Consider the following 13,618-nt stretch of genomic DNA (forward strand, 5'->3'; position numbering starts at 1 on the left):
AACGTGCTCTAGAAGGTGTAAGTCAACAGATCTCCGGATCTGTCCCCCATTGAGCATGTTTGGGACTGGATGAAGCGTCGTCTCACGCGGTCTGCACGTGCAGCACGAACGCTGGTCCAACTGAGGCGCCAGGTGGAAATGGCATGGCAAGCCGTTCCACAGGACTACATCCAGCATCTCTACGATCGTCTCCATGGGAGAATAGCAGCCTGCATTGCTGCGAAAGGTGGATATACACTGTACTAGTGCCGACATTGTGCATGCTCTGTTGCCTGTGTCTATGTGCCTGTGGTTCTGTCAGTGTGATCATGTGATGTATCTGACCCCAGGAATGTGTCAATAAAGTTTCCCCTTCCTGGGACAATGAATTCACGGTGTTCTTATTTCAATTTCCAGGAGTGTATATTTCACTAGGGAAAAGATAGACACCGCGTACAGGAAAATTAAAGAGATCGTTGGAGAAAAGAGAAGCAACTGTGTGAATATCAAGAGCTCAGATGGCAAAGAAGGGAAGGCTGAAAGGTGGAAGGAGTATATAGAGTGTCTGGCAAGTGAGAAGAAAGCAACATTACAGAAGATGAAGTGGACGTAGATGAAGATGAGATGGGAAATGTGATACAGCGAGAAGAAACTCTGAAAAGTCTAGGTCGAAACAAGGCCTAGGGAGTAGAAGACATTCCGACTGAATGACTGATTGCCTTGGGTGAACCAAACCAGCTATGACAATACTCTTCCATCTGATGTGCAAGATGTATGAGACAGGCGAAACAGCCTCATACTTCAAGAAAAATGTAGCAGTTCCATTTCCAAAGAAAGCAGTTGCTGACAGCTGTGAAAACTACCGAACTATCAGTTTAATAATTCATGGTTGCAAAATACTAACACAAACTCTTTACAGAATAACGGAAAAACTAGTAGAAGCGAAATGGGGGAAGATCAGTTTAGTCTCAGAAGAAACGTAGGAATACGCGAAGCAATGCTGATCCTACGACGTATCTTGGAGGATAAGTTAAGGGAAGGCAAACCAAAATATATAGCATTTGTAGACTTACAAAAAGCTTTTGATAATGTTATTGGGATATTCTCCTTGAGATTCTGAAGGTCCCAGGATAAAATACATGGAGAGAAAGGCTATTTACAACTTGTACAGAAACCAGACGCCAGTTATAAGTGTCGAGGAGCGTGAAAGGAAGGCAGTGGTTGAAAACGGAGTTTGACAGGGTTGTAGCCTAGCTCCTATGTCATTCAGTATGTTCACTGAACAAGCAGTAAAGGAAACCAATGAAAATTTTGGACTAGGAAATAAAGTCATCAGTTCATCCTATTCTGGAGGCTGAATTTTTCAAAGACGAATATTTCAACGGTATGAACCTATCGGTGAGGTCTTAAAACCTGAATTCCAAGAGATCGTGACTGGGGACGCTCTGGAGAGACTCGCCGGTCCCTACAGAGAACCCATCCAGTCCTGCACATGACCCTATATTAGAGAGTCCACTTCAAAACGAATTTATTGTGTATTGTAAATAGTAGTAAGGGGTTTCGTTGTTCTGATCTTCAAACTCCATGCTACTATAAACTATTAGGTATATCAATTGTGAGATTTGCCAATGACATTGTAATTCTGTCAGAAGCAGCAAAGGACTTGTGAGAGCAGTTGAACGGAATGGACAGTGTCTTGAAAGGAGGATATAAGATGAACATCAAAAAAGCAAAATAAAGATAACGGAACGTAGTCGAATGAAATAAAGTGAAGCTAATGGGATCAGATTGGGAAACGAGACACTTCAACTAGTAGATGAGTTTTGCTATTCGGACAGCAAAATAACTGATGACGACTGAAGTTGAGGGGATATAAAACGTAGATTGGCAATGGCAAGGAAAACATTTCTGAATAAAAGAAATATGTTAACATCGAATACAGATTTAATTGTTAGGAAGTCTTTTCTGAAGGTATTTGCCTGGTGTGTAGCCATGAATGGAAGTGAAACATGGACGATAAACAGTTTAGATAAATGAGAATAGAAGCTTTCAAAATGTGGTGCTACGGAAGAATGCTGAAAATCAAATAAGTCGATCACGGTAACTAGCGAGAAATGTGGTTGGTAGGTTGGTTGGTTGATTTGGGAGAGGAGACCAAACAGCAAGGTCATCAGTCCCATCAGAACGCAGCATGTCATTCTCAATGGAGAGAAGTCTTCCGAAGTAAGAGTGATTTCAGGTGTGCCGCAGGGGAGTATCGTAGGACCGTTGCTATTCACAATATACATAAATGACCTTGTGGATGACATCAGAAGTTCACTGAGGCTTTTTGCAGATGATGCTGTGGTGTATCGAGAGGTTGTAACAATGGAAAATTGTACTGAAATGCAGGAGGATCTGCAGCGAATTGACGCATGGTGCAGGGAATGGCAATTCAATCTCAATGTAGAAAAGTGTAATGTGCTGCGAATACATAGAAAGATAGATCCCTTATCATTTAGCTACAAAATAGCAGGTCAGCAACTGGAAGCAGTTAATTCCATAAATTATCTGGGAGTACGCATTAGGAGTGATTTAAAATGGAATGATCATATAAAGTTGATCGTCGGTAAAGCAGATGCCAGACTGAGATTCATTGGAAAAATCCTAAGGAATTGCAATCTGAAAACAAACTAAGTAGGTTACAGTACACTTGTTCGCCCACTGCTTGAATACTGCTCAGCAGTGTGGGATCCGTACCAGATAGGGTTGATAGAAGAGATAGAGAGGATCCAACGGAGAGCAGCGCGCTTCGTTACAGGATCATTTAGTAATCGCGAAAGCGTTACGGAGATGATAGATAAACTCCAGTGGAACACTCTGCAGGAGAGACGCTCAGTAGCTCGGTACGGGCTTTTGTTAAAGTTTCGAGAACATACCTTCACCGAAGAGTCAAGCAGTATCTCCCTCCTACGTTTATCTCGCGAAGAGACCATGAGGATAAAATCAGAGAGATTAGAGCCCACACAGAAGCATACCGACAATCCTTTTTTCCACTAACAATACGAGACTGGAATAGAAGGGAGAACCGATAGAGGTACTCAGGGTACCCTCCGCCACACACCGTCAGGTGGCTTGCGGAGTATGGATGTAGATGTAGATGTAGATGTAGATCGGGTTAGTGAAGAATGAGAAAGGAAATTGGTCGTGCCCTTTGACAGAAACCATCCCGTAATTTACCTGAAGCGATTTAGGGAAACCACGGAAGACGTAAATCAGTACGGCCGGAAGCGGGTTTGAACCGTCGCTCTCTCGAATGAAAAAGTACTGAATAGAACTGCGTAGCCAAAAAATCCGTGGCACAACTTGACCAAAAGAAGGGTTCCGTTGACTGGACACATTCTGAGACATCAAGGGATTACCAGTTTAGTATTATAGGGATGCGTGGGGAGAAAAAATCGTAGGAGAAGACCAAGAGATGAATACAGCAAGTAGATTCAGAAAGATGTAGGTTGCAGTAGCTACTCAAAGATGGAGTGGCTCGCATATGATAGAGTAGCATGGAGACCTCAGCAACCATTACAACTATTTGCCGCACATAATAAATTGACTTTGAAGTGTCTTGGATTCCATGAAGTCGTGTGCAGGACTGGATGAGTTCTCTGTAGCGGCTGGCGAGTCTCTCCAGTGTGTCACCAATAACGATCTCTTGGGATCCAGGCTCGGGGACCTCTCCGGTCAGTTCATATGGTCGATACTTTTGTCTTTGAAAAATTCATCCTCAAGAGCCGCTCGGTGTGGACGGGAATTATCGTCCCGCTGTATGAATTCTGATGAACTACGATCTGAAGAGTTGCACATATGGTTGCATTACGTCATCTGTGAATCTCTGAACGTCAAAAGCATTCCTCTGTTCGCTAACCTCCTTCCAGCATGATGCATACCAACAACAGTAGTTCAGCAAACTTGTACCTTTCCTCACTTTTCCAGTCAAAGCATCGGTCGTTAGTTACTTTTGGTACGAATGGGTGAAGAGTACCTTTCCAAATTGAAGAAATATTTGAATATAAAGAGCACATTTCTTCAGTCATTCATGGACCTTTAAATGGGCCCATATTGCACTACTGCGAGCAAGACACAAGTTGCTGGATTTTGTAATACAGGTAAATTATTCTGAACCTCTGATACACTGTTCTGAGGCAAATGTAAGTTTCGTAGACTATTTACTTGCAGCTATCGTTGGATTTCGTCGATCAGTCAACACTATATACCGACCCTGTTACGGAGCCTTTCCGAGAACAGATATGCAAAGATGCTGACTGATCCGGAATCAGAACACTGGAGAGTATCATGTAACATGGCCAGTGAGATGTTCACCTGGAATACTTTTGTTACTGAAATGGCAGGGCAGTAACAGAAAACTAAGAACAATACCTGCCCTGTTGATGGCAACACTTATTTCAGACGAAGCAGAAGAAAACGAGATGGAAATATGGTTGGAGACATTCGTCTGTACTAATAATAAATCTATAAAACTGTCATGTCTGAACACAGTTCTCCAAAACTACTAGACGAATTTTCGTGGAGTTTTTGACAGATAACTTAAGCATAGCTTGGTGCGCCGTATTGACTTTGTTTCATACAAATCGGATCGAGGAAAAAAGATATGGTAATTGGCAATTTTATCCATATTAATGTTATAAATGCAAAAGTAAGTGAGAAACATGATTGAAGTAGAACCAAAAACGCTGATCACAAATTAAAACAAGGATAGTGCGGAGGGTATGGCAGAGAAAGAAGAAAGGATTTTGTAGCCTATTAGGTAGTGAAAACAAAGGAGTGTAAAATAACCTGAAATGCTAACAAAAACGATTCAAATAGTAAGTTGGAAGAAGCGGACGAAGCATTAAGGGAAACTAGTGACGAGCTTATTTAAGGAGATGAAGAATATAATAAAGGGATATGAAGTGAGAGAAAACGGTGGAGGGGATGGTGTTGAGCTGAAATAAAAAAGGAAAACGTATATGAGGATATTGGAAGGCACTTTAACGTCTGATGAATACAGGAAAACCTACAAAAAAGTTGCCACAGCAATGAAGTTGCAAGGAGGTCGTGATGGAAGTATAGAAGCAATTAAGGCTCTCTTGAACATGAAGACTGTAGGTAATAATTACTTGCGTATATCATAAATTTCGTCACGTCTTCCGCTGTGACCGAATCTCGGTGTATATCCTTGTTTTGAATACATTTGGCACGGGCAGTATTAGCTGCCTCAATCTTTATATAAGATAGGAATGGATATCTCGATGATGAGGAAGACACTGAGATTATAAGACATCATCTTTATTCCAGTAAACAAGAAAGTAAACAAATAAAAGTCAGTCTAGAGAGTGTTAATGAACGGGACAGGAGAGAAGCACTGGAGACTGTTAAAATTGTTTCCGAAAACGGAGGATCACAGAGAACTACCATTGTTTACTGTAGCATACGCCACGGCCTCCACGTAACCGCTTATAGTTTCAAAGCTTTTATAGTACAATAAATAAGCTACCATTTCAACAATGACGCAGTACTCTCGAAGTACATTGGTCGGATACCGTAGAGGAAACCACAGCTTGACCCACTGCAACTTCGAATGTGTGGCCCAACTGCTATACTGTTCTTACAACGTTTCTTCTCAAGGCACACCACTGTAGGGTGAATCGTCCCGCTATACCCCTGGCTGGTGAACCCTCCGAAGAATTCACGCCTCTTGATGTGAGACTCAACCCTGATGCTTACTGCCGGTTATCAAATGCACTCACGCTGCACTGCTCTGTCCTGCTCTAGGACAAACCCTGAATCACAGCTGACAAGAGAAACTGCCCATCGCACCCCCATCGATTTAGTGGTAAAGTGACCCTGTAGATAGCGCGTCAAAAAATGGACACAGATCAAGGATGACAACAGGAAGAAGGTGTACTGAACTGTGGAAGAAGCAACATGGAATCAGTGAGCAGTCCAAGCTCCAAACATGCAACATTGAGTGAAATGCAAGTAACGCACCGTCGTGGTTGTGTGGTCAAGGTGTTGGACTGCACAGCCCGAGTTCCGTGTACAGATCTCCCTTGTGCCCCAAATTTTTCCCCCGACAAAATTATAAACTTTCATTCAGATCATTAACGTGTCTGTTCTCCCTCTGTAGTCTCCGCAATTGTCAAACTATAACGTGGTTACAGAATATGAGGGTGTGGTAACAATATATTACGGTCGCAAGTAAATGTGATGAATAGTGAGAGCAGGCGATATCCCCTTACAGAAATGAAAACAATACATAAATGAGTGTGAACTATGTTACAACAAAGAATTTCAAGAGCCAAATTTCCAAAGCGGAACAGAGGAGTTATATCATGTGGTACATGTGTAGAACAAATAGAAGGTACGTACATGTAGAGGTCTATTCCATACACCTCGCTGTTGCATATGCTACAGCACGACAAAGACACAAATTTTTATAGGGCGAACAGACATGTCAGTGGCCGAATGTATAATTCATAATTTTGCGAAAAGAAAGTATGGAGCACAACGGAGATTTGAACATGGATTCCTCCTTTCGGAGTCCATCACCGTCACCAAAAAATCACGATGCCACATCTATCCGAATATGCTCGACGTTACAAATCTTGAGCGTGGACCATTCAGTTCTTCTATTTAGTTTGTTTTTCCACAATTCAGTACACCCTCTTCCTGTTTTCGCGCTTGACTATGTTCAGTTTTTGGCGGGCTCTTGACGGGGCTGTCTTACCACTAAATCTGTAGAGGGTGCGATGGGGAGTTTTCCTCGTGAACGTTTTTGCTGAAAACACCGCACTCACCCTGCTTGCAGAGCAAAGCTCAAAGAGCACTGCAGCCATAGAGCTCTACCCGCACATGCGCACCCCTAGATCTACGCAGCTTCCCCTATCCCTTGGCTACAATCACCGAAGATGCCACCTATGGATCAGCAGCACAGATCACTAACTCGCCACAAGCGTGATCGACAAATCTCTCATGCCACGACTTAGAGCAGAATGAGAATCAATGAAAATTTTATGAATGATGGGTGAAGTACGAAACTGCTGGTGATTAAAATTGCGGTTTCGATATGGAAATGATTATAATTACGGTGAAAAGGGTCAAAGAAGGTATAAGAAACGTCAATTACGTTCTGTATATACTACAGTGTGTAGCAACCAAGTAATACACGAAACCGATCCAAGTAACACAAGTATGGCTTTATTCATAAACCTCTGAACAATCACAGAAATAAGCCTCTCGTGGCTCCACACGTAACAAGACAAAAGGATCATACAGAAGGTGCAACAATAATCGATACACAGAACAAGTGATGTGAGCGGAACAAACTAAAAGAACATATGGAGAGTCAGGGCTGCTCCGCGTGTATACAGGGGCGTGTCGCCGGTAGAGGTAGCGGCGGAGACCGTCCCGCGTGCAAGATTCCTGCAGACGGCCTGTGGTGGCCGGCCCGCGCTGATACAGTTGGCAGTTGATTTAAGTACACAATCGCGGCATCACTACACTGTGCACACTCACACGAACTAGCAGCAAGATACAGCTCACCTATCCCTCGTGTCAAGAGGGCGCCCAGGCGACGGAGGAGACGCCGGCGGCCCGACGAGACACTCATCCATTGGATGCGGAGCGGCGGCAGCCGCTGCCAAAGACGGGGGCCGGACGAACAGTTGTTCTGTGTATCGAGCACTGGAGCATAGCGCCGCAACATCGCTCACGCGATGACGGCAAGAGGGCTCGTGGAGACGACCAGACCGGAACAGCAGGCTGCGGCAACGGACCCGAGGTCGGAGACAGACCAGCCGCCTGCTCCAGGAAGCAGGAACCTCAGGGCGCCGCACGTGGAGGAGGCAACCAATGGGACGGAGCGCCTCCACGCGACAGACTAGAGACGGAGGGCAGCGGGTTGGGTTGCGGCAACGGGAGCAGCACCCGCGGACCGCTAGCTTCTGGTGGTGAGCGGGGCCGCAACTGATCAAAACGTCGCGCCACCAGCGCGTCGGCCGTATGGATGTCGGTGTCACTTGCGGCTCACAACAGTGGCCGGTATCTATTTGGGCCGGTGACTAAACCCTCGTGCCAACACCGTCGATCAAAGAGCGAAGCAACCAGACGAACCAGACCGCAAAGGTGCAGCGCAGGCCACAGAACGTGGAGGAGCACGTGTGGCTGCTGGCCGGTGAAAAATCCACAAAAAACTTTCTCATTTTGGACTTGAATGAACACACATGTCGTTCCGTCTCGCCATTTGATTGAGGGCAGAGTGGCGGAAACATGACAAATGTTGTGACAGGAACAAAACAATAGGAGGGTGTGAGAAATGAACTGGGGTCCATTATCGGAAACTAAGTTACAAGGCAACCCCTCAATAGAAAAAAACTTTCTAAGTCGTACGAAATGTGACCTCAGCCAACGTCGACGAACACCAGAGACTGTAAGGAAAGCGGGAAAATGCACCCACAACCAAAGAGCCAATAGAAATTCAAGAAGGGATCAGGAAAGTTTACATGAATTCTCTCCCATGGAGTGGACCAGGGGGACAGGGACGCTCTGGGAGCAGCCTGTTGTCGGGCACACTGCTCAGAAAATGCGACAAAACCGGAAATTTCGCCATCCGTCCCTGACCAAAGTACATGTCTCCTACCCAACAGTACATGTGTATAGCGCCCCATTGGCCCTCGCAGAGAAGGAGTAAAACCTTGCGTCGTAATGCAATAGGACTGAATGCTCTGGAGACAGGTCTCCGTGGACAACAGCAAAATACCGTCAAAAACGGAGAAGCGATACCGAAAGGAAAAATAGTTCTGCAGGAGGGGCCCGAAACACGACCTGATGGTTTATCTGTCCAGCGCTGTTGAGCAGACCAAACCATCGGGCGGAGAAGTGGGTTGGCGGCGACAGCACCTGTTATGCGCAAGCTCGTAATTAGGAAACCCTAGACTGCGATTTGCATTTCGGTATCAAAATGGAAGGAAAGCAATTCTTCACAGTCAGTTGGGATCAGGACTCACAGGAAGGCGCAGCAAGGAGTCCCAAGCTTTGTAGGTGGTGTGCTGCCTTGTCAGGCAATGAAGTGTGATGGTTAAGCAAGGACACCGAGTGTTTGTAGTTAGTAAGATGGTGAAACTTGGAGCCAAAAAAAAATTTTTAAAAAACCATGAAATTTCTGCAGAGCATAGACTATGACAAGACCCTCTTATTCCACCTGAGGGTAACGCTGATGGGCCAGAGTGAGAGATTTAGAGACGAAAACTACAGGTCGTTCAGAGAAGTCGGTATATCGGTGCGCTAGGACCGCGCCAAGGCCATGCTGCGAGACGTCAGTTGCCAAAACTATGAGCTGGTCTGGAGAGAACGTAGTTAAACAAGGAGCCGAGAGTAGTTTGGATTTCAACGTCTGAAAAGCACGTTCGCAATCCGGGCTCCAGCATAAAAGTACATTCTTGCGCAGCAAGGCAAACAACAGGTGGGCCAATGTGGCTGTCCCTGGCAGATATTTATGGTACTAGGCTATGTTCCCTAGAAAGGCCTGAAGGTCATTCTTGGATGAGGGGCGAGTCATAGATATAATAATGGAGATATGGTGTGGCACGTGGTAAACCCCATCCTGGGAGACCTCAAATCTCAAAGAAACAATTTTCCTTTTAGTGTTCAACCCTGAGGTTGGTTTTCAGCAGAGCGCCATTCCTCTCTTCTGTCTGACTTCTTCTTCATTTCCACGTATGTGTTACATCCAACGTCACTCATGATCTGTTGCATGTATGATATCCTTCGTCGCCCCCGCCGATTCCTTCCCTCAATAGCTCCTTCTGCTATTGTTTCAATGATATTGTTATGTCGTAGGATGTGCCCTACAAGTTTGCTTCTTCTTCTTCTTTGGATGTGCCTCCACAGAGATCTGGTTTCCTGTTCTCTTATAAGCACCTCTTCATTTGTTACTTTGTCTCTCCAGCTGATCTTCATCATCCTTCTATAGCACCACATCTCCAGGGCCTCTAGCCGTCTTCTCTCTTCCCTTCTAATTGTCCAAGTTTCACATCCGTATAGGGCCACACTCCAAACGAAGCCTTTCATGATACGTTTCCTTATTTTCAAACTGATGTTGTTGTTGGTGAGTAAGTTCCTTCTCCGATGAAATGCAATTTTGGCCTTTTGTGTTCAGGTCACAATTTCTTTCCGGCTTCTACCATCTCTTGTGATTTTGCTTCCCAGGTAAGTAAATTATCACTTCCAGCTCCTCTCTTCCACAATATAATACAAGGCTGAAAAAACTGAGATTTCGAGAGGTTACAACGTAAGCCTACAGATTTTAAGACAGAAGACAAAGACCGTTCGTTGACGGTGGTATTGAAGTTACCACAGAGGTGAAGCTCTCCCGAAAGCCTCCGAACCACAACAAGTGGAGACGACCATTCACTAGCCTTAAGAAGTTACACCACCCCCAGATACTGAAATCAGTCTAATTCTGCTTTCACTTGATATTTAGGGCGACAGGAATAGGAAGCGCACGACGAAAACGAGACCTTGCTGTGGATTTCAAAGAAATATGAGCAGAAAAATTCTCAATACACCCTATACCTTCCGAAAACTCCTCACACAGTGTTTCCAAATGAGAATACGGTACCTGATAGGACACAACATGAACTGTGTCAGTGATAGAAAATCCCAATACCTGAAATGCGTCCATCTCCAATACGTTCTCAATACCTACGTCAGCAAGCACCAAAAATGTAATGGAAGGAAACACTAACTTTTAAGGTGCGGTAGCGTTCTCGCTTCCCACGTCCGGGTTCCCGGGTTCGATTCCCGGCGGGGTCAGGGATTTTCTCTGCCTCGTGATGGCTGGGTGTTGTGTGCTGTCCTTAGGTTAGTTAGGTTTAAGTAGTTCTAAGTTCTAGGGGACTTATGACCACAGCAGTTGAGTCCCATAGTGCTCAGAGCCATTTGAACCATTTTGAACTAACTTTTAAGAGGCAGATGCCATAAATGGTCCCAGCACAATGTTCTATTTGTTATAACTCTACAGTTTCCATGTGACCAGTGTCAATGGCGACGATCCTAATCTCACATAGGTTTGAGAATTCAGTAATGTCACTCCAGCGCCTATGACGACCTGTAGCGGGAGCACTTGGTGAAAAACTGTTAACTGGATGAACAACTTGGGAGAAGTCATGAACAATGGAGTCACACAGTGAAAGGTTCCTTCTGTTTAGTTACGCATCGTTACCTTTTTGTATCTCTCTTCCTCTGTTTCCTTCTATCTATGCTAGAGCGTGCCGGATGTGTGTGTGGCCAAGTCGCCTCATTGACATGTGCTTGCCCACTTGATACATTGCTCGGAAGGATTGAATTTAAGGGGCCGGCCAGACGTTTACTTAAATGATCTGATGATTAGTATGTTAATATTGCGCAACGGATAACGTGGGAGAGGGCTCAAATAACCAAGTGGGCAAGTCAGTAAAGGCCACGCTCTATCATGATCTATAAGGACACCACTTTGTTGGTAACATTGCCCGCTACACAAGACTGGGGTTTGCAATGATCGTCCAAGTCATGACATTGCTCTCGACACAGGAATGGGGTTTGTAATGACCACTAAATCCATCACATCAAGTTTATAGGACATTTATTGCCTAGATTCCCAGAAACTTTACGAACTTAATATGACACTTATTATCTATATTCCCCAAAACTTTACAAATTTAATAATTGCAGCAAACAAAGTCAAGTGAAATAACTTCTAGTTTTGTCTCGCACTGAAGGTGCTTAAACTAACAGGCATCTCGTTTCTACTTAAGCACTGGGAAAGAGGATGGGACTACGTTGCTGCCCTTGCGGTCCGTCTGCTGGGACAGTGATCGAAATTCGCACCCAAGATTACTACTAGGACCGAATAACAAAAATTTTCTTTGGCGGAAAAACGGGGGAACAATGCAGACACAAACATCTTCCATATTCACAAAAGAAAGCAAATTCTTAAAAAGTAAAACATCCTGTGAAATACGGCACACGCAAATAATCAGTTAGCAGCACACGTAAGCATCCTCACCCTAACTAATTTCCAAGAACGAACTGGCAGCTCGCTGGCAGTGCAGTTCGGCACCACGTGGGTGACCGATACCAACAGCTAATTTCTTTGTACTCACCCCTCTGCTCGTTCTTGCTTTCCATACTATACAACCATTCACACGTTCAACCTATTCTTTATCAAAGTAATTAGGACGAGCTGCTTGCAAAAGGGGTGTTACAAAGGAACCATGAACAAAATTTATGAGATGGCCTAGAAAAGTTTTACGTCACACGCTTAGAACCTTAAGTATGTCACACACGCATCTCCTATCAGGTTTCAAACGGAATCGTCATCCAAATTACTCATCAGCCGTTACGACCACGTGTTAACTAGGCGGGGTGAGGCCCAGGTTACTTTAACATTGTAAAAAACGCAGCTTCTAAAAGTGAAACTGTAAGATTCTTTTTTGAGCTATTGCTGCTCTCGTGTGCTAAAGGCACCAAGTGATTGCAGCACTACAAATGGATAACGCGAGCCCCCATGCTCGCCTTTGGAAAGGAAACCTTAACTGAAAATTTTAATTGTAGAGGCAAAATTTCTCAAAAAATGAATGAATGGCCGTAACGACACGCTAACTATTTCAATCCTGAAAAAGAGCGGATTAGTAGCAGTGTAAAACATAATACCTTATCCCACGGAGAAATTGGCGGCAAAGACGGAGATCGCCCTCAGTTCTGTCCTCTCAGTTCAGTCACTGCCCAAGAGTGACTATCAAGGCGGCTCTCAACGGCTCAACGGCCGTTCCCTTACATGGACGGGGAGGGGGGGGGGGGGGGGGACCTGTTAGCAACTACAGACTACCCTCTGGCAAACAGGTGCATCTTCTCTGTCTTTACTCCAGGCTTAAGTTGGCACTAACCGACCTACAGGGTGACCACATCTCTGCCTCTGCAGACGAACTCTTAATACAAACCCCAAACTTAATCAACCCAAGGCAACGTAGTGGGATTAGGGAAAAGAAGTGCATTTATGTAATTATAAATTGAACTACATAAGCAGGTATTCCACTTCTTCACTCGAGATATCACACTGTTTAAACTAAAAAGCTGTTGAAAGTATATTCAATATAATGCAACAAAAACCTAATTGTATGAGATGGAACAAACTGTTTGCTCTCAACAGTTTACGTTCATGTCAATGTCCTGAGCAACCTTCAGTGAACGACACACAGAGGCGATGTGATCTTTCTTCGGGTAAGCATTACAAATAGCCCAGGGCTTAGTGCACGCCGAACGTTCTTGCTTGACAAAACAGAAAGGGAAAGATGGAAATACAGAACGGTGATGCTGGCGCTTTGGCAGTTGCGGCTGCTTGGGCTGGCCTTGGTCTGCTCGGGGCTGGGTCCGCATGCTTACTGCCGCCAATGTCGCGTCATCGAGAAGGCTATCTATCGTCCAATTTGGCACATCTTGTGACACTATTTCCAAATCACTCCACGCTTCAATTTGGTCATCCCCTGCCCGAAAACCAAAATATTGTGATATTCGGAAAACTTCTGCCAACGCGGCGTTTTCACAGAGTAAGGCGTACCGGCGCACT

This window comes from Schistocerca serialis, chromosome 4, assembly GCF_023864345.2.
Source record: "Schistocerca serialis cubense isolate TAMUIC-IGC-003099 chromosome 4, iqSchSeri2.2, whole genome shotgun sequence".
Classification (NCBI taxonomy): domain Eukaryota; kingdom Metazoa; phylum Arthropoda; class Insecta; order Orthoptera; family Acrididae; genus Schistocerca; species Schistocerca serialis.